This window comes from Phodopus roborovskii, unplaced genomic scaffold (genome assembly GCF_943737965.1).
Source record: "Phodopus roborovskii unplaced genomic scaffold, PHOROB, whole genome shotgun sequence".
Lineage (NCBI taxonomy): Eukaryota > Metazoa > Chordata > Mammalia > Rodentia > Cricetidae > Phodopus > Phodopus roborovskii.
Genome location: NW_026126810.1, coordinates 94307 through 115033, shown reverse-complemented (window position 1 = coordinate 115033; position 20727 = coordinate 94307).

Here is a 20727-nt window from a genome sequence, read left to right as displayed (position 1 = left end):
TTGTTTGTTTGCCTTTTCTCTGTGGAAGAGAGACATGGAAAAGACTGACCTACTTTTGTCTAGGCAAAGGTGGTGCAAAAAATATTTTTCCATCTAAAAAGACTAAGCTGGGTCCTGCCTGGCAGTAGACATTGTATTTGAGCATCTTGCTCCCTGGTCAGTGTCATAACAATCCATGCTGCCTCATAATCTTCTTTAGAGGCCTGGGGTCATTTTTAGGATCTGTGATTCTTTGTCTGATATTATTACAGCTGTTTAGTTAACATTTAAATGCCTTATTCTATATAGATCTCTATAGTATTAGAAGCCATTCTACGTGTATCTGAACAGACAACTTTGTTTCAGGTACTTGTTTTAACCTTAATCATTTAGAACATGTATAGGCAACAGAGTGAGGTTTATCCCTGTTATTATTCATTAACATTTAGTTTGATTATAATCAACAGTTAATTTATAAGAATGGCTAGTAACTTGTGTTTCTTAACATTTTATAATAGATTAAACAGCTTTTAAAAAACTAGAACTTTGTATTGTCAGGTTTAGCTTTAAAAATACTGATTTTAATTTGGAACTCCTTTTAGGGAAACATGAAACATCTATGTGACTCAATTTATCTAAATATTTTACGCTTACCAAATTTAGCAAAAAACAAGGATGCATTGCCTTCTGTATCATAAAAAATGAGCATCTCAACTTTTGGTTAGTATATAGAGCTTACAGCTGTGATCTTATATTTTAGCCCTTTGATATAAGCACAAACATTAACAATATATTAAAAGCATAAATATCCTGAAACCTTATAAATTTAAACATTTAAATATGTTTTCATAAAAAATTACACATCTGATAATGTCTTTTTGTGATATCAAAAATAAAGTGCCCTTTATGTCTTCAAACATATTATGACCTGGGTGACTGTTAAATTTATGTTAACTTATAGTGTGAATAATTGTAACCTTTTAATTAGTGTCAATTTTTAACACCGTTAGACAAAAAACAGTATTAATATCATCTACATTAAAAGGACATCTGATTTTCTCATCATCTTAATCAGATGACCAGAGCTCAGAGATGAATTTTGACCTGAGGGCTGTTAGCATTAGACCCCAAAAACATTTAAACCCTTTTTGTGTTCACTTTATTCTTGTAATAAAACTTAGGTTTATAACAGGAATCACAGATAGAACTTTTTCAGTCCTTTAACATTTAGTAATATTTAAAGAAAATATTCTTTTATCTATCCTATCTTTATGAGTCTAAAGTCCTATATGTAACTTTAATTCTAACTAAGGAAAACTATAACCTTAACTATCAGTCTTCAAGTCCATCAAAGAACATAGAAGGATAATATATAAACTCTAGAATTGAAAGAGACAACTCACCGGGACAATTCCAACATTCTTCTGTGATGTTCCATCTCCAGTCTATAGATCATAGTGTGTCTGGCAGACTTCTCAGCAAAGCAAAACATTTAAAAATGTCCCACCTGTGTTGGCAGTTTGTCAGTCACTTTTCTCCACATCCTGCAGAATGTCTAGCAGACTCTTTCATGAAGAAGGAACTCTGTAGCAATGTCCATCTTGTATCAGAGTCACTTTCCTGTGGGTCCTGCATGTCCAGTTCATAAAGCATAAAGTCAAACAGTACAGAGAAGAACAGGATTTTGTCCAAATGGCTGGTCTTGCTAAATTGGAGGCAAAATCTAGAACTTTTTAACAAGTACATATAGTTTTCTTTAGAGAAATAAAAGGAACGTTTAAACAATTAACCTGGCATGGTCAAAATTTTTAACACATATTACTAATCTTAAATTTATATTTGTAGATATCAGAGCACACAACAGTTTACATCTTCCTATGAACTTTCTACTACTTTTCTTTGAACCTCTATATCTTTTTACATTACCTTTAGTGTCTTTCTCTGATTTTCTCAAACATCGTTATCATAGACAATACTCTCCTTTTCTATTTTCCATTTTTCCTCTTATCAGTGACTCTTACTCAGAGGTGTGTGGCTGAAGTGAATATCTTATTTATTTATTTAAATCCTGAGTGTACCTTCTCAGTGTGGTGCCTTCTCCTGAACTTCTCTGCGCCCTCTGCACTCTTAACTCTTGGTTCCTGTTTCTGCTCATGAGTGTACACCAGCTCTCCTTTATTGATGTTTAATAATGATCAGGAGAAACAAATAGGCTGAATAGATGTTTATTCTGGAGAAATATTGTACAACATAGAAAAAGGAATATGAGCAGGTTCCTTCCTGGTCCCAAGGATACCTCCAGATGTACTCCTGTCCCCATGCTGCAAGCAATAGAGCTCTCTGAGCCCCCTCCTCAGACTTAGTTCCCCCAGGTAATCTCCTGCTCTGTCTCCACAAAATGTGCATGTGAACAAAGTGAGTATCTCACTACAGTTCCCCTTTTAGTCTAAGAAAAGATTTAGGCTTGATACAAAACCTATATAAAAAAACAGTGAATAACAATTGTGCTCTAATAACTGACTGAGAACTGGGAAGCCAGCATAGGACTGAGTCAGTACCACCTGAATATGGGTCTCTTCCAGATGGACTGAGCAGTCTAAGGGACCTCAGGCAGTGGAGCCAGGATATATCCCTGGTGCACAAAAGGACCTTGCGAACACATCCCCCATGGAGGAATAACTGCCTTAACCTAGATACAGGTGAGAAGCCCTAGTTCATATTTCAAATAACCTGTCAGATCCACATGACCCAAACTGGATGCCATTGCTCTACATATGGAATTGGGGTGGGGGGATAGGAGGGGAGGGTGGTTAGGGTGCATGTGAGAGAGCAGAGGGGGTAAAAGGGAGGGAGGGAGGGAAGGAGGGAGAGAGGGAAGAAAAGGGAACTGAGATCAACATGTAAAATAATAAATTAAATAAAAAGAAATTGTGCTCTAACAAAAGGAAAATTGAGAATATACAATCTTAAGACCTAACTAGTCCTAGGGTGAAGTCAAAACACTGTTTACAATAGAGTTGTCCTAAGCTGGAAAGAATAAGTCTAGAACCTGTTACATCTAACTAGGAAGAGGGAATAATAGTTGTAATAATTTAATCTTCAACCTCATCAAAGACCTGAGAAGGAAAATAACAATACTAGGGGAGGCAGGAAGTGTGGATGGGCAACTTCCAAATGGTGCATCAAGGACAGAAACAGCATGCTACCTGGACAGTCACCAAAAGGTCTCACAGCAAGGTTGGTACAGCCAGTTTTGGCTAAGGCCTAGAGTACTTGACAGAACACAACAAAGGCAGGGAGGTAAAAAGGCTGTCTTACCCTGATTTGTCAGGGCTCAGCAGTCTTCTAAGGCCTGAAATCTATTCAGCATTTTGTCTTTGAGTGTATGATAATGAATCACATAACTTTCTAGAGACTTCATTGAATCAGTAAGTCCCTTGCATTCTCCAACTACTAAAGAGTCCATATTTTTAATATTTTCATTCTTAGATAAAATCTGAATGAAATGTAAACTGCCTTCCAAACACAAAGTTCTATCTGCTAGCTTTCAATTAATCCTAAGACATGGAACAGATTCTGCTAGTCTTTGCATCTGATTTTCCAGGTTTTAACTTTATTAGCAGCTCTGTTCAACCAGGAATCAGCTGTTCCTGTCAGCATGTTAATGCATTGCATTGTTTCTGTTTTGATTTTTGAAGCATTAGACATAAAAAAAAAATTGTTGGTCATTTTTATGTTCCATGTTTTGTATTCTACCTGTCAGCTCTCCATTTGCAAGTCTAATATTCTGAATCTTTTTCTCTAAGTATTGTATGCTTGTCTTCTAATTTTAAGCTCTCCATTTTCATTTTCAATATTCTAAACAATTGTTTCCAAACATTGTATGTTTTCTGTTCTGTTTTTCATCCTTCTATTGCCATTTTCAATAGACTGAACTGTTTTTCTAAGCATTCTATGTTTTGCCTTCTAATAGCGTCATTTTCAATATTCTAAACCTTTTTTTATCCTTCTAGGTTTTCATTCTAATTGTCAGCTCTCCATTGTCATTTTCAATATTCTGCATTTGGTTTTTTAGCTCTCTATTGTTATTTTCCATATTTTGAACCCCTGTTACTAAGTTTCTGTTGGTTTTTAAAATTTTCTTATTGTTTGCTTTAAGCTCAAACCATTTAGAATATCTTAATGTTGATACCCATTGCTATTACAAAAAAAAAGTATATATTGGTTAAGACATGATTTTTCTTATGTTAAAATTCCTTCTATATTTGAAGTAAAAGAATTTCTAAAGTCTTGCATCATAAGATTATCCACCCTAGGTATGGAACAATTTATCTCATATTATATCATCTTAAATGGCGAAGAATGTTGCACTTACCTTAGGTATAATTCTGCTGTCCTCGAACTTTGATGGTTTTAGTTGTTGATCTCAATTTGTGGTAGTAGTGCCTGGCGGTGTCCCACCAAATTGCATCCGGCAGCAGACAATCCTTCTGATTGTTGTCCCTGTAGAATAGCTCTTAACAAACTAAGGCAAGTAAAATTTTGTTAAACTCATGAGTGAAAGGAGCTTTGTGCAAATTTCTAGGGCCCCAGGGCTAACAGGTATTGCCACTTACTGGCGCCTTTGGGCCACAGAAAACACACCAGCTGGGCAGGCGCCATGTGCACCACAGCTGCAAATGCAAAGTGGGGAATAGGCAAAAGATGAGAAGCAGTGAGTGCTTTCTCAGTGCCACAGTGGATGTAAAGTCATAGGGCAGAGGCAAATGTCCCACAAGGTGGGGTATAGCCACCTGGTTAGGCAAGGAACCCTGCTCATTCAGGGATGGTGTGGGAAGCGAGCAGCATCTGCCGACTTGGTGAAAACCAGGTCCGGTAAAAATCCAGAGTCTGCTTCTGACACCAGATATTGATGTTCGATAAGGATCAGGAGAAAAAAATAGGCTGAATAGATGTTTATTCAGGGAGAAATAACTTACATTATAGGAAGACGAACACCAGCAGGTTCCTGGTCCCAGGAAGCTTTTCCTGTGCTGCAGGCAAGAGAGCTCTCCCAGTATCCTCCTCAAAATTCATTCCCTGGGTCACATCCGGCCCTGTCTCCACCCCCCCAATGGGCGTGGTCTGTGTCACAGGCAGGGCCAAGGTGCTTATCTCACTATAGATAATGAATGCTCCATTTAATTCATGTCAGAATTTAGTCAACCAATGGTCGGTCAATGGCAGAGGTGTTCTATGAATATATATAAAGAGCAAATAGGAGTTATTTCACCTAATACTAAAGACATTCCATGACTGCACATATTATCTATGTTAAGAAACCCCATACTTGCATGTATTCCCTGCCTAAAGGGTGTCTATAAGCCTTTATGGGCCCAAATATATTGCTTTTAGATAGGAGATAAATAACCATAAAGGCCCAGACAACCTATGGTAGGAAAGATAATATCTTATGGACCATAGTTGTTATTTGAGCTCTCTGTACCCATGACAACTTGGAATGGGTTCCCGTATAGGATTTCAGATGGGACCGGCAGGCAGAATGTGTTCCAGAACTGTCAAAGCCACTCAGGGAAGCTTTATATGGAATGAGATGATGAGATCCATCTTTAACTACTTGGTGGCAGTGCCCATGTTTAATATCACAACTAAGGAGGCTGTCAGTAATCAAAAATGAAATACATTAATAAAACAAAATATGTAAGGAAGACTCAGATACACCTTTATATGAGTCGCACCATCTGGTAGTCTACTGCATGTCTAAATAGAATTGAAGGAGGAAGCTCTTCTTCTGTTGCTGTTTCCCCTAGCTATGGCTACCAAGTTTATTACTTTACTAGTTTTAGAGCTTTCTTCTTTGGACTTGACAAGTATAATGATGACCAGCTGAGACATGCACCCTGGTGAACTAAACAACTGCTGTAGTCTTCAGGTGCCCATTGTTAAGCAGCCATTTTTGGACTACCTGGACTAAAGCCTATGAGACATTATAATAAATCCATGTATTACATATATGGAGAAATTCATCCTACCATCCCTGTCCATGCACAGAACCTCGAATAATGCAATTAGTTTTTGCTTTCTTTTGTTTTGAACCTGCTACTGACCATGTGTTGACTAACAATATTGCTCACAAATACAAACTTCCTAGTTTCATTCCTCTCCAACTATTTCTAGGAAGACTACTGTTTTCATTACTATGCATTTTCCAACCATTTGCTCTGAGTTTCAGGGATAAAACTCCTACATTTTTAGAGCCATCATCCAGCTTTCTAGGAGGAGAAAGAGCTACTATCTTGTTTGTCATCTGGAGACTGCTTCTCTTTCCTGATTTTAAGTGCCTGTGACAACCAGGTAAAGAGCAAATTCAGTTCACCTAAACTCAATGGTAAGCTACATAACAATTATCCCTTTTTGTATCCCTAAGTCTCTCTGTAGTAGTTTGGCTGCAAATCATGTCAAAGGAGAAACTCCTGATTAACAAAGTGCCCCTAGGCTCATCCTCATATCATAGAAGAGGTCATTCTCAAGCTGCTTAAGGGGGAATTACTGGAACGGTCTGCCAGATGGTTGAGTTTTCTTCTAGAGAAAATCATAGTTCCGCCAGATGGGCAAGATGAACCCAGAGGAGAACTGTTTGAAAAGGTAAACACTGTTGTGTTGATGGTTTTACTGAGCAAGAAAGACATCTGTTTAGGTCCTGACTCACAAAGAAGGAACATAGCTCTTTCTCAAACCCACTAATGAGCTTAGTAGAGCCAGTATCAGCCTGGGCACCTAGACTTAGACACTCAGGTATTGAGAATGAAATAGATCCCTTCCTTTAACATGCTTTGGAGAGAATGTAATTGTCAGAATCCAGAGCCTTTGTGGTGAGGTTGCTTCATATCCTGTGAACACTACTATTCCCACCACATGGAGCTGGGGTTATTGGTCCCAAGTGTGCTGAGGGTTTAATCACTAAAGTTCCCCAGATGCACTGTGTTCTCCTCATGATGCAATGCTTGAGTAGCCTTCTCATGAGCTGGTGTCATTGAAAGATAACTCCGACTGAATTCCTAAAATCTCCCATTTTTTCCATCTCCCCCTGAAAGGAGAGAACAATAAGCTATTCCTCATAAGAAGCGTACTTAGAATAAGACATAGGTTAAGTAAGACCTCCCTTTCACAGGTTTTATCATTTCTTTGTTCTGCCTTTCCTCTTTTCCTCTTGTTCTGGTCCTCCACTCCAAGCCCTGTCAGTGAAGTGTGAACCTGTGTTTCATGTTACTCATGTATTATTAAATAATTATAGTACTAATTTTTCTGTTGAAAATTTTAATTGCATTCCTGGCCTTACTTGCTGTTTCTTATTACTACTTAAATTCTTCAAAGTGTCAGTTGTAATCTGACCCTGGAAGAACTTAAAAATGGCAGTACCTTTGTAATGCTAAAGTCTGTTTTAGGATCCAGGTTGTGGTGGTGCTTGCCTTTAACCCCAGTACTAAGGAGACACAGGCAGGCAGATTTCTGTGAGTTTCAGACCAGTGTCATACACACAGGTAGTCTCACTACAACTAAGGTTATTGCACAGGGAAACCCTGTCTCAAAATCTCCCAACAAATCTGTTTTAGGCTCTGTCCCCTTTGCCCATTAGCCAGAAAAGAATGCATGCTATCATTATAGAGATATTCTTTACATATCTCTTAAGTCTATGGAGTTATTTCTCATTGGAAAGGCAAATATAGAACAGCTGCTCTTCCAGTTTTTCGAATTAGGTTTCTGAGACAGGCACATTTTTTTGACATAGGTGTCCTTGATCCCAGTTTGTTGCTTCCAGGCCAATGTCCTTGCTGATCTCTTGATTATCCCTTCTTAAATAAGTGAATTTATTCCTTCAGTACCTGTTTGTGGACCAAGCATCTTAAACATTTTATATGTGGATACCAATTATTTTCACAGAAATATTTAATAAACAGAAATCATTAATCTGTAACACTGCAATTTGATTTAAAATATAACCCACTCCAAAATAAATCACAAATGATGTAAAAATACCAGAAGATGAAAAATTATGTCCATCGTGTTTTAAAATTGCCCATTTATATCATGGACATCATGGAGTCGACCATGCATTGCACTTACAGGAAAAACAAAATCATGTGTAGCACACTTTTTTTTCTTCAGACTAGAGTAAAATGAACAGTTTTGTGTGTGTGTGTGTGTGTGTGTGTGTGTGTGTGTGTGTGTGTGTGTGTGTATTTCAAAGGGAAACAGAGTAGGTAGTCAGCTGCTTAAGTTACTATCATGAAAAAGGCCCTGCTTGAGGAGAATGGGCCGATGATGTCATAGGGAGTGGTACTATTAGAAGGTGTGGCATTGATGCAGTTAGGTTGGCATTTTGGGAAGAAGAGTTTAACTAGTTATGGGCTTTCAGGGTTTCCGTGTGCTGGATATGAGCAGGTGTGTAAGATGACGTACTGTGGCCTGTGTATCAAGATGAAACCAGCATGACATTCTTCTTCAAATCATTTTTATTGTTATGATGACAATGGAATGGACCTCTGAAACTGTGAGTCACTCCAATTAAGTGTCTTCTGTATAAGATCTCTCTTGGATAGAATAGTGGTGAATATATCATCCCTGCCTGTTATTTGTTAGTCTGGGTTTGAATTCCCTGACTGGGAGAGGATTACTCAGGAGGCAGAAGCAAGCAGATCTCTGTTAGTTGGAGATGAGCCTGGTATATAAGACTAGTTCCAGGACAGACTCCAAAGCCACAGAGAAACTCTTTCTCAAAAAACAACAAGACTTGTGGAATTTGTTTGTGTTTATACATAGCAATAAGAAAAAAAATCTTAACTAATGAATATTCAGTGATTTCTTTAAATCCACAGGGTGTATTAATTCATGTCACATGAATGAAGACAGACTAGATTTGTGTGATCAAAATTTTGGAAGGTTATATTTAGCTGGGGCATGACATACAGGGTTAGGTATGAAAATTGCATGGATCACATTTTATCGTGCCTGTGCTACCCTGTGCTGGGAAGAAACTATTGCATCCTTCAGCATGAGGCTTGGCTGTTCATTGAGAAGCAAACACAGATCATTTATTGACTGTTTACCAAACACTGTGGCTGGTATTGGGGACTGCAATTAAAGAGAGGAATATGAAATAATTGAGTTCATTTAAGAACTTTGATTTTGCTGTAGACACTGTGCAGAAAGAGGTGGGGGACAGAAGGAACATGAGCAATTTTGTGCTCTCCATCAGTGGAAATTAGCATTGTGGAAACTGTAATCAATTTTAGATTTGCAAAATGCCTGACTGGCCATTTCTTGGTGATAATGGACAGATGTTTTCATGAAAAGAAATTGCAGGCTCTCTTGTAGGAGCTCCAAATGTAAACCACCGCCACACAGCATGGTGAGTGTCTGGGATGGTGTGCAGGAAGAGCAGCTCTGTCTAGCTGTCATTGCTGCTAGGATTGTGAGGGACCATGTGATTTGTGCTGCCCAGGGCCAATGACCCTTGTGCTCTGAGCCTACTTGTATATATGTTCCCTGAGGAGAGTGAGATAGCTGTGATATCAGTATCCATACTGGTCGGTGGTGCTGCAAAACTGTAATCCAAGCACTTGGGAGGTAGTGCCAGACAGATCACTGTGAGTTCTAGGCCAGGCTGATTTTCAAAGAACATTCCAAAACTACAGAGAAACCCTGCCTTGAAAAAACAACCCAAACCAAAAGAAAACAAAACAGAAACAAATATTCGTTTCCTCTGTACATCACAGGCTTGCTTTTGGCACTGGAACATACAAGGGAGAAACTAATAATTTGGCTTCTGGAATTTAGGAGTATGGCATTCCACATTCAGGTTTAAAAATCAGTGGAAATAGGAGATGGGGATCATCCTTCAGCAAGATTTGACCACAGTGCTTTTAATTTTCCCTTACCACCATTTCAACCAGGAAAGTTGAAATCAAATAACTCTATTGTACTTAAGACATTATCTTTCCTGCTACAAGATGCCTGAGCCTGGATGGTGAAAGTCTCCCATCTAAATACCAATAGATTTGTGCCCAGTCAGGTTTACACACACCCTTCAGGCAGGGAGTAAGTGCAGCTATACAGTGCCTTAAGGGAGATGGTATGTGCAGTTATGGAGTGCATTTAATATGGGAATCAATTACTATTAGCCATTTATACATATTAACAGAAGTCCTCTGGCATTGCCCTACCTTTGGTTGATGACTTAAATTTAGTGAATGAATAAAATGGAGCTTCATTTTTTAAAGGACCACAAAATACCATCATACTTGGACACATATCTTACAGGCTCCACAAAGTTGATGCCATATGGATCCTACTGAGTCTATTCCATAATAGCTTTAGAGAGCATTTCTTTGAAATACTTCTTTATGCTGAAGACCAGCTAAGACATCTAGACTCATAAACCAAGCAACTACAGAATTCTTCAAATTTCCATTGTTAGGCATTGTTAGAGTATGTGGCCCTCAGCTTCCAAGACAGCCCAATAAATCCACTTTCAACAATCACAGTTTTCCTCTACAGAAAATTATGTCTGCCAGATGGAAAACTTGAGACCAGGTGACACGTTTGTGCATCACAGGGTTTCTTTTGTGTTTTGTGGGAACATTCACTGGTAAACTGTAAGTTTGGCTTCTGGAATTTATGAACATCTCATTCAACATTTAGGTTTTCTTACATGATTTACTCAAAGTTTAGAAACTGCTAAAAAGAAGTGATGGGGATCTTCCTTCAACAATAAGTGATCAGAGTGCTATTAACATTTTCCTACCTCCCACAACAATGGTGTGATTCAGGAAATTTGAGTTTCTGGGAACAAATGGAATTTCTGATCTACAGAACTTTCTAGGTGGGCATGATGTTGAATGTGTGGATTGTGCGGATGCCTCATGCTGTTTCATGATACATGCGGCAGGTACAGATATTAAATTATTCTTCTATGTTTTTTTTCCCTCTGGGCATCAACAGGTCCGTGTTTACCTTAAACCACGAGGGGACATGAGAGTTTGCAGTAGCAAAGCAAGAGATTAACCCCATTTGTATGTGGAGTTTTAGACTATGGCACATATCTGTTGGGAAGAAATCTCAGTAGCTTGAGGGTCAGAATCAGAACACTTTAAGGCTTCTTCTTTTTTAAAGTTTTGGGAGTCGTGAAGTCTAGTTATTTACTTTGTAAACACATAAAATCATTGGTAGCTGTGTTACACTAGTCAAGACCTCATTTTACAAGGCTGACTTTCCCTTGACCTCTTGAGAAATGGTTGGTTATATTTTCCTGCATTTCTTTTTCCATTTTTCTATACATCCCCTTTATTCATTCCCAAATACTTTGTACCTTCTCAATCGCTGTAGATTTGTTGTGAGTATAAAAGTCACACTGTGTCAGTGTATGCACTATTATTTGTAATCCTGTTGATACTTACATGTGTTTCCAATTTCATATAGGTCAGGAATTAGATGAGGCGTTGGAAATTTTATTTGTATTTTAATGAATTTATATTGCAAATTTACCTTCCATGGTATCATAATGTTGTGGCATCCATTTCCCAATGATTATTCATTGAATTCTTTATTTATATGGGCTTAGCAGATGGCACAGCACATAATCTTCTGGATGACCTGATTTCAGATCCCACCAACCAAACACAGAAGTTCGTAAAAACCTCTTACTATAGATACAGGATATCTAACAACCACTTCTATGGTGTGTCCCATAAACACACAAGGAAAACATCTCTCTTACAAATACTGTATATTTTGTGTAAACATTTCTTTTTACTTATGAAAGACCCGCAGATGGCATGGACTCTCACACCCCGACTCAGGAAAGGCACCCCCCACCAAATCACTCACGATAAGTGGTCTTGATGCAAAAGCATGAGGTTTTTTATATTCCAGTGCACTGGGGTCCACAGCCATACTCCACGTGGGGTAGAGGACTGGGAAACCTGAGTACAGTGTTTAGACAGCTTTTATAGGGTTACAATAAAGCCCACACATCATAAACCAATCATCTCATAGCATCTGGTGTGGATCAATTAATTTGAAGTATCCAAGCCTGCACTTAGCCCAGGAAGTTCACTCACTCACTCACAACCCTGTCATAAACAGTCAAGAATGTGACCTTTTGCGTACTCACTGCTAGGGGGCAGGGTCTATGGAGATTTAGGCTAAGTTTTTCCATCATTACACTATGGCAAATGAAAATAAAACCAGTCGCTTTGGGTGCATGATACAAATAATACACTGCTTCTTTTTAAATGTTATTTTTAAAATTTAGTCTTCATTTTAAATACCATCCATAGTTCACCTCCTTCCTTATCTTCCTTCCCCAATATCTTCCCCTTCATAAGCCCCATCCAGTTCTTAGAGGGGATAAGAACTTCCTTTGGAAGTCAACAAAGTCTAGCATACCAAGCTGAGGAAGGCTCTAGGCATTCCATCCTGTTCATGACAGAACAAGGTGTCTCACCATAGGATGTAGGTTACAAACAGCCAGTTTGTCAACTGGGATAGCTCCTGGTTTCACTGCCAGGGTCCCTCGAACAGGTCAATTCAAATAACTATCACTGACATTCACAGGGTTTAGTCTGATGCAATGAAAATCCTCCAACAGTCAGTCCATAGTCTGTGAGTTCCACTAGTGACAGTAGTAGGGGGTGTGGCATTGCTGGAGTGGGCTTTACCTAGTTAGAGGAAGTATGTCACTGGGTGTGGGTGGAGTCAGGCATTGATGTTTCTTGCATATAGGATGCTGGCCAGTGTGTTGGTGAACATACTGTTGCCTCTGAGTCAAGAGTTAATGACACTAACCTACAGCACCACATTCACCTGCAGGGTGCCATGCCCCAGCCATAATGATGATTAACTAAATCTCTGAAACATTAAGTGAGACAACTCAATTAAATGTTTTCTTTTTAAGAGTTTCCATTTTTTGTAGTATCTCTTCACAGCAATAAAACCCTAAAAAGACAGATGTGGGTATCAGGGGCTGGGATATTGCTGTGAGAGGCTGGCCCAATCATAAAATTTCTTTGATGTTATATGAGTATAATAGATCTACTAGCTTGTGTCTCCCTTTATGTCTATTCATTTTGTTTGTTTTTTTTTCCCTCAGTGCTATATGATTTTTAGATTTTAAAGGGCCAAGAAAAGTTCTATGTGAACATCAAATTCAGTTTCCTTCTAAGGTAACTTGATGAATACATTATAATGTCCATGTCATGAAATAAATGTGGGGAGTGCCAGAATTATATGACTATATTGTCAAAGAAGCAGACATTTACAATGTGTTTATCAAACTTCCTGTTTAACAAAGATATGGTGTAGAACCCTTCATGGACCCCCGAGGGACGATGAGCAAGCCTGAAGCTGTTGGCTGGAACTCCTTTCCCCAAGGCTGTTTTGGAACTCTTCCCATTTTGATAACACACCTCAGGACACACATCTCGTAGGGAGGAGCTCAGCCTAAAATTCCTGTAATTTTCCATTGTGCTGTAAGTTGGTATTTAAGACCATTCTTTCCCCTCAATAAACTGCATTCAGCATTTGGTGTTCTGACATTGCCATTGAACCAATGATCCCCTGTCTTGACTTTATTTCAATCTCTAGGCCATCACCTGATTTGTGGAACAAATCAGGGCATGGACAATACCAGTGGATCTTGCCCACCAAGATTTGGAAAGAAAGGATCACCTAAGAAATCACACTCAGAGGCCGGCCGGCAAAATTAAGTGAATGAGGGTGTATTGAAGGATGGGTGCCAGTTACCCTAAGGAAAGTCTCAGTGGACTATTAGTGGCCCTATTGAAAAGACAGGGCAATAGGATTAAAAAAAGACAGCTAAAGAATTCATTGCCACAATTAAAAAGAAAAATGGCAGAGATGAATAGGACCTTTGAGGAATTACAATATCTATCAGGGGACAAGAGGGATCCCAACTAGGAGATGATAGTCATGCTGTAACTGATGAACTGGATACTTTGGAATCAGAAACTGAAGCTGGTGAGCCCATATTTCAACTCCCAAGGCACAACCCCTTTTTGTGATTCTGCTTCCTTTTGTAGGGCCTCTACACCTCGAGGGTTAGAGGAAGAAGCCAAAGATTTAATAACCAAGGTAGAAGTGTTAGAATAGGAAAGACAAGTGTTTCCAGTGATTGAGACAGTCGATCCGCAGGATAACAGAGTGAGGGAGCACAGCCCATTAAATTTTTAAGGATATAAAACAGCTTAAAGAGGCTGTCACTGCTTATGGGCCCCATGCTCCTTTTACTCAGACAATTTTTGAGTCTTTCACAGGATTAAATTGTATTGATTGGATGCAGCACTGTAGAGCCTTGCTGAGTGGGGGTGACTATTTGCTATGGAGAGACAAATTTCAAGAATTTTGCAAGGAAACCATACAAAGTAATGTTGTTGCTGGATTTCCTGCTAGGAATTTAGATATGCTCTCAGGCACTAGGCAATATTCTACACTTGTAGCTCAAATTCTTTTTGACCCAGTAGTCCATGCACAAAATGCTGTTGCTGCTATTAGAGCTTGGAAAGCCCTGCCTAATAAGGCTGCAGGAGATAAACTATCTAAGGTATTGCAGGGACTGTCTGAGCCCTATTCAGATTTTGCAGACTGCCTCCTACAGCTGCCAGGCCACATTTTTGGTGATGATGGAAATGCCATGCCCATAGTTAAACAATTGGCATTTGAAAATGCAAACAAGTATTGTAAAGAGGCTTTACATCACCATAAGGCCAAAGGTCTTAATGATTATATACATATATGTCGGTACATAGATTGTCATCACATTATGGTCCAGGTTATAGCTTCAGTTATTAAAAGAGGTGGGGACAATGGAGGAGCCAGGCCAAAGACTTGCTGTTGGTGTGGACAACAAGGACATTGCTGTGGCTCCAGAATGTAGTACTCAGTTTCTTAAATGGTCAGATAATGAAGGACATACAGGTCTTTTTCAGCCTTTTGTGTTAAGTCATATCCCTGTTAATCTTTGGGGGAGAGATGTGCTTCAGGCCATGGGAGCAGTCCTTACTACTGAGCCTGTTAAAAATATGATGGCTAACCAAGGTTATGGACAAGGAAAAGGACTGGGTAAATTCCTACAAGGTGACCCACAGTCTGTTGGACCTAAAAATTTAATTATCATAAGAGCCGGAGATTGCACTGGGCTGGGAAATTTTCCTTCTCTTAATTTTAAAGAGCCCTAAAAGAGTTATCTCTGCGTGGTGTTGCCTCAAGGAATGGCCAATAGTCCCACTATTTGTCAAATTTATGTATCATTGGCCATTGTCCCCATTAGAGAGAAATTTCAATCCCTGTATATTTTACATTATCTGGATGATATTATTTTAGGCAGCCCAGATTCTAAGGAAATGAATGAGGATTTTGGCGAATTGCAACATAATCTTCAACTAGCTGGCTTAAGAATAACCCCAGAAAAGGTGCAACAAGAATTTCTCTATCAATACTGGTCATCAATTGTTAAAGACTACTTTAAGGCTGGATAAACTGACCACCTTTAATGATTTTCAAAAATTATTGGGAGACATAAATTGAGTTCAATCTAGTTTAGCCCTAACCACTGGGCACCTTAGACCATTATTTGATATTTTACAAGGAGATTCTGATCCCACTTCTCCACACACCTTAACACATGCTGTGTGGAAATGCATACAGCTTGTGCATAAATGCCTCCAATCTGCACATTTAAATTATATTGACTATTCTAAGAACTTGATGTTATTAGATTTTGCTTCAGCATATTCCCCTACTGTGGTATTTTGGCAAACTGGTCCTATATTTTGGGTGCATGAACATTCATCCCCAAGAAAGGCAGTTAAATCTTATCCCCAGGCAATCCTTTCTATTATTCAAAAGGCATACAAAATGAGCCTTCAAGTTTTTGGCAAGATGCTGGATGTAATTGTTAGTCCCTATACTCAACAACAGATAAAATGGCTTCAACAGTTTGATGAGGATTGGGCACATTGCTTGTGTTCCTCACCCTGCCACTTTGATAGTTATTTTCCTTCCAGTAAGTTAGCTCATTAAAAAAAAAAATCACCCTGTGTGTTTCCTCAAGGTTATTTCCCGAAATCCTCTGAAGGGGGCCCACAATGTATTTACAGATGGCTTTTCAAAAGGCTTCCCAATAGCTTTTTCTTTTCCCATTATCAAACGCTCTATACTTAAATTGAAGTCTGCACAATTTGCGGAACTATCTGCAGTACAATTAGCCCTTCAACATTTTTCTAATGAGCCATTTAACTTATACAAAGACAGTAAATATGTGTATCCTATATTGGCTCCCTTAGAAACTGCTGCTTATATAGCTCCAGTCTCTCATGTACAAGAACACTTACTAGACATACAAAGCCTACTATGGAGGCACTCTCCTCCAATTTTTGTAGGACATCTCCAAGCAAATTCTTATTTGCCCAGCCCTTTATGTGAAGGAAATGCCATTCCTGATTTTAATACTAAACCAGATAATGCCATCATGATGATGAAACTCTCTCATCATCACCAATTAATGCAGGGTCACTCAAATTCCATTTTAAAATTGCTAGATACCAAGCTATTGATATAGTTAAGAATTGTCCCCTATGTGCAGAGTTCTTACCTTTTCCACACCTTGGAGTTAACCCCCATGATGTCACACCTAATGATATCTGGCAGATGGATGTTACCCATGTTCCTTCCTTTTGTCGACTACGATTTGTTCATGTATCTGTGGATACACATTCTTATCTCATATTTGCCTCTGCTCATACTGGAGAAAGGCTTAAGGAAGTTAAAAGCCATTGTTTATAAGCCTTTGCTTATATGGGAATGCCCAGACAATTAAAAACTGATAATGGCCTTGCTTATACTAGTCAGAGTTTTAACTCTTTTTGCAAAAAAATTTTTTTTTATCCCACATAAGATGAGTATCCCTTAATATCCTCAGGGTCAGGACATGGTGGAACGTGCTCATCGCACAATTAAAGCCTACTTCATAAAACAAAAAAGGTGGAATTTACAGGGTCTTCTCATAGTCACCTTTCTCTTGTCCTTTATATTTAAAAATTTTTAACTATTGATGGTGCTGCTCGATCTGCAGCCGACAGTCATTGGCGCCCTCAGTCATCTGACTATGGTTCAGTTATGTGGAAAACTGTCCCTACTGGAAAACTGTGCGGCCCCAACCCAGTTCTAGTATGGGCCTGAGGGTCAGTTTGTGTCTTTCCACAAGATGCAGCTAACCCTGTTTGGGTGCCTGAGTGGCTGATTCGCCATATGCGGAGGGACAGTGATTGTAACAGCCAGATCGAAGGTCCAATGGGTCTTCAAGAATCTACCCATCCTGATGCCTGTGGGTCTGAGTAGCCATATGTGGCATTTTTTTCTGACTATTAATTATAATTTGGATCCAGTGGCTATAAATTTACACTTTGATCCAAAGGACAAGAAATTCACCTTTATCTCAGGCATTGTATTCTGGTTCCGTTCTTTTTTTGTAACTAATGCTACTAATTTTGGAGAAAGTTTCATTTTTCTCAGCAGGTCTGCCAACTATAAAAGCTGTCGTGGGCCACGTACCCAGGTGTGGAGCAGAGAGGAAAGGAGATTTTATGATCATGACTGCCAGTGCTGCCTTCACCACTGAAGCAACAGTTTCTACCATAGCCCTCTCCCAATCTGTAAATACTGCAACTATCAGGTGATTTGGCTTAAGCCTTAGCCACCCAAATCACACTTATTATCTAGTACAAATTGGCATTTTTAAACTAAATTTACAAACTAACGTCTTGTAGGAATACTTGAATTTTTGTGAGGAGCTCCTAATGGCTTCTTGTTCTCTGTCTTTTACACATATCTCTGTTAATGCATCATTTTTCTCCAGAAATCCTGGAGTGATCAGTTTTTAAGTTATACACATGCTTTACCCATGCAGATCATTAACATCTATGAAACCTGAGTGCCACTTGCCAATGCAGAAGGCCTTTTACAAGGACTTCAACATGTGAGCAGATCATTGGGGTTTGTAGCCCTTGCACTTGGTGCTACTTTGCCACAGCATTAGAGAGGCCCAGGCCAACTTTCAAACAACACAGATACTGTCTTTGGCTCAAGAGAAAATGCCTCTGCCCACTTGTGTCTGACAAACTATTCACCAGTGATGGGTAAGGCAGAGGGGGCAAATATCCAACCAAAGACAGGTAGGTTATGTGCCTGGGTGACCTCTCCAATTATGGGATGAAAGACCCTCAAGGAGTGTCTTCCCTCAGGAGAGACCCCGTGCCCAAGGATCAGTCGAGACCACTCGTTCGGATGCAATCAGCAAGAGGCTTTATTCAGATACACAGGTATCTGGGGCGACAAGATCTCCTTGAAGACTTGCGCGCCGACAGGCTGGGGAAAGGGATTTTTATAGAGACAGGGGAGCAAAAGCACAGGTACAGAAGTGAGATGCATGGTTACAGGGATGCCATTGGTCAATTCAAATGAGGCCAGGGTTATTCTGAGGACAAGTTCCCTTAGTACATAGTAACCAGGTGAATAGCAACCAGATGAATAGCAACCAGATGAATAGCAACCAGATAAATAGCAACCAGATGAATGGCTCTATCTAGGGTACACAGGGTGTTTTTCAGGTACTTTCCGTTCCTGGCTGGCACAGATATCCTTTTTGGCAGCCCTAGCTTGCTGACCGTGTCCTGAACCCGGGGCTACGTGCACAAAGGTTCCTGCATAATGGTGCTGCAGCAGCTAAGCTAAGCTAATACAATATGATTGGCGGGGGTCTTTCATTCCCCCATTACTCTTCTGGCTTTGAATGGAATCTTCCATTCATGTGGTCTATGTTAGTTCTATGAAGTCAGGGTCGGATTGGTCTATTTGTTTTATTCGCTGATACTGTTGGGTGAGAACCAGAGCCTGGATGACAGAGTCTATCCTTCATGAATTGGACCAAGCGGTTGAGGATGCAAGGTCCAAACAGGAGGATTAGGAGTAGGATGATCAAGGGACCCATCAAAGAGGACAATAGGGTGGTGAACCAGGGGGACCTATTGACCCATCCTTCAAACCATCCTTGCTGAGATTCGAATAGCTTTTGTCTTTGTTTTAATCTTTCCCTAAGTTTTCCAATGTTGTCTCTTACTAACCCGGTGTGATCTGCATACAAACAGCATTCCTCCTTGAGTGCCCCGCATAATCCTCCCTCTCGTAAAAATATCATATCTAATCCTCTCCTGTTTTGTAGGACCACCTCTGAGAGGGAGGTTAACCAATTCTTCCAGTGCCTTGATGTTAGTGTGCATGGCAGCCTGCAGTTGTTTAAATTGGCCGGTTTCTATAAGAGCGGCAGTGCCTGTACCCACTCCTGCTGCTATTCCCCCCATGGTGACACCTCCCAGTAACAAGGCCAGAGTTAGAGATACTGGTTCTCTCTTAAATCGGGGTCTCCCTTCAAAATGACTGTAAATGTATTCTGGATCATGGTATGTTATTTTGGGCCATAATTCAACCAGAATACAATAATCATTGTATTCAGTACTTGAACAGACACACATGGGATCAGGCCGGTGCTACATGCCCAGTAAGTCCCATCGGGGGCTGCTAAGTAATAGGCTCCTGTGGACATATGTTGGGTTGTTTTACATAAGGCCTGGTGGGTTTTGGGAACAGTCCCTATACAGAGTCCCTGCCCAGATGCTTCAGATAGGGTCAGCTTGTGTTGGGGGGGGGTGGAAATGCAGCTGGTGGGTGTGGTGGAGTGGTTGGTGTAATTACCTAGAACGGCCATCCCTTCATAATAGGGAGGTCTTGACATCAGACATAGCCAGCAATCTTGTGTCCTGTTCGGATCTGTGAGGTTGAGAGCCAGATAGTCTCCTTGTATCAAGTTGAGTAGTCTATCCCCAGTCCCAGGTTGGCGGGGAGCCAAGGTAGTGGTAGTAGGGGTATGCACACTAGGGATGCTATTGCTGACTAAGGAGGCTGTTGGGGCAACAGGGGGCAATAAGGGGGGTACAACTGGGGCCAGCTGGGAGGGTGGTTTTTGATCTGCTATGACCATATTGGGTCCGATGGAATGGGTTGCTGTGTTCACTTTAAGTTTAATTTTGAAAGTAACACCTTTATCTGTCCCTGGGAGATACCATCTGAGACCCCAAGTGTACCCCTGTTGCCATCCAGTGGCCTGCCGTCCTGGCCTTGTGAATGCGATCCTGAGAGGTAATGACAGTGGTTTCTTCCAATTGGCATTTCCATCAGTTCCTCTCTGGTAATAACAAGTGTGTCCATCATAGTCAGGTAGAGTATATTTTCGTTTGTCTGTGATCAAATCCCAGGAAGAGGAGGGCCGCCAGTAGGCGTCCCCAGTGGTCTCACAGCCCCATTCATAGCAAAAGTATGCCTCATATCCCCCACATCGGTAGGCTGTGGCTCGATCTCTATTATCTCGGGGGCAAACATAAAAACCCGGTTGGGCTAATTTGCATCTAGCGGTGGGGCTGCTGCATCCATGGGCTGTCATCTGTTGGGGTCTGGCTCCCATGTATGATGATTGTAAGTTATGGGGACCCATAGTTGGGATAACCCAAGTGTCCAGGCCGGCAGCCAGTTGGCAAAAGTCGGGGGTGAATGTAGGCCACCAGGTGTTAAGCGCATGGTTGCCCTGAATTTCCCAAACAACCTCCCAGCTCTGGGACCAAA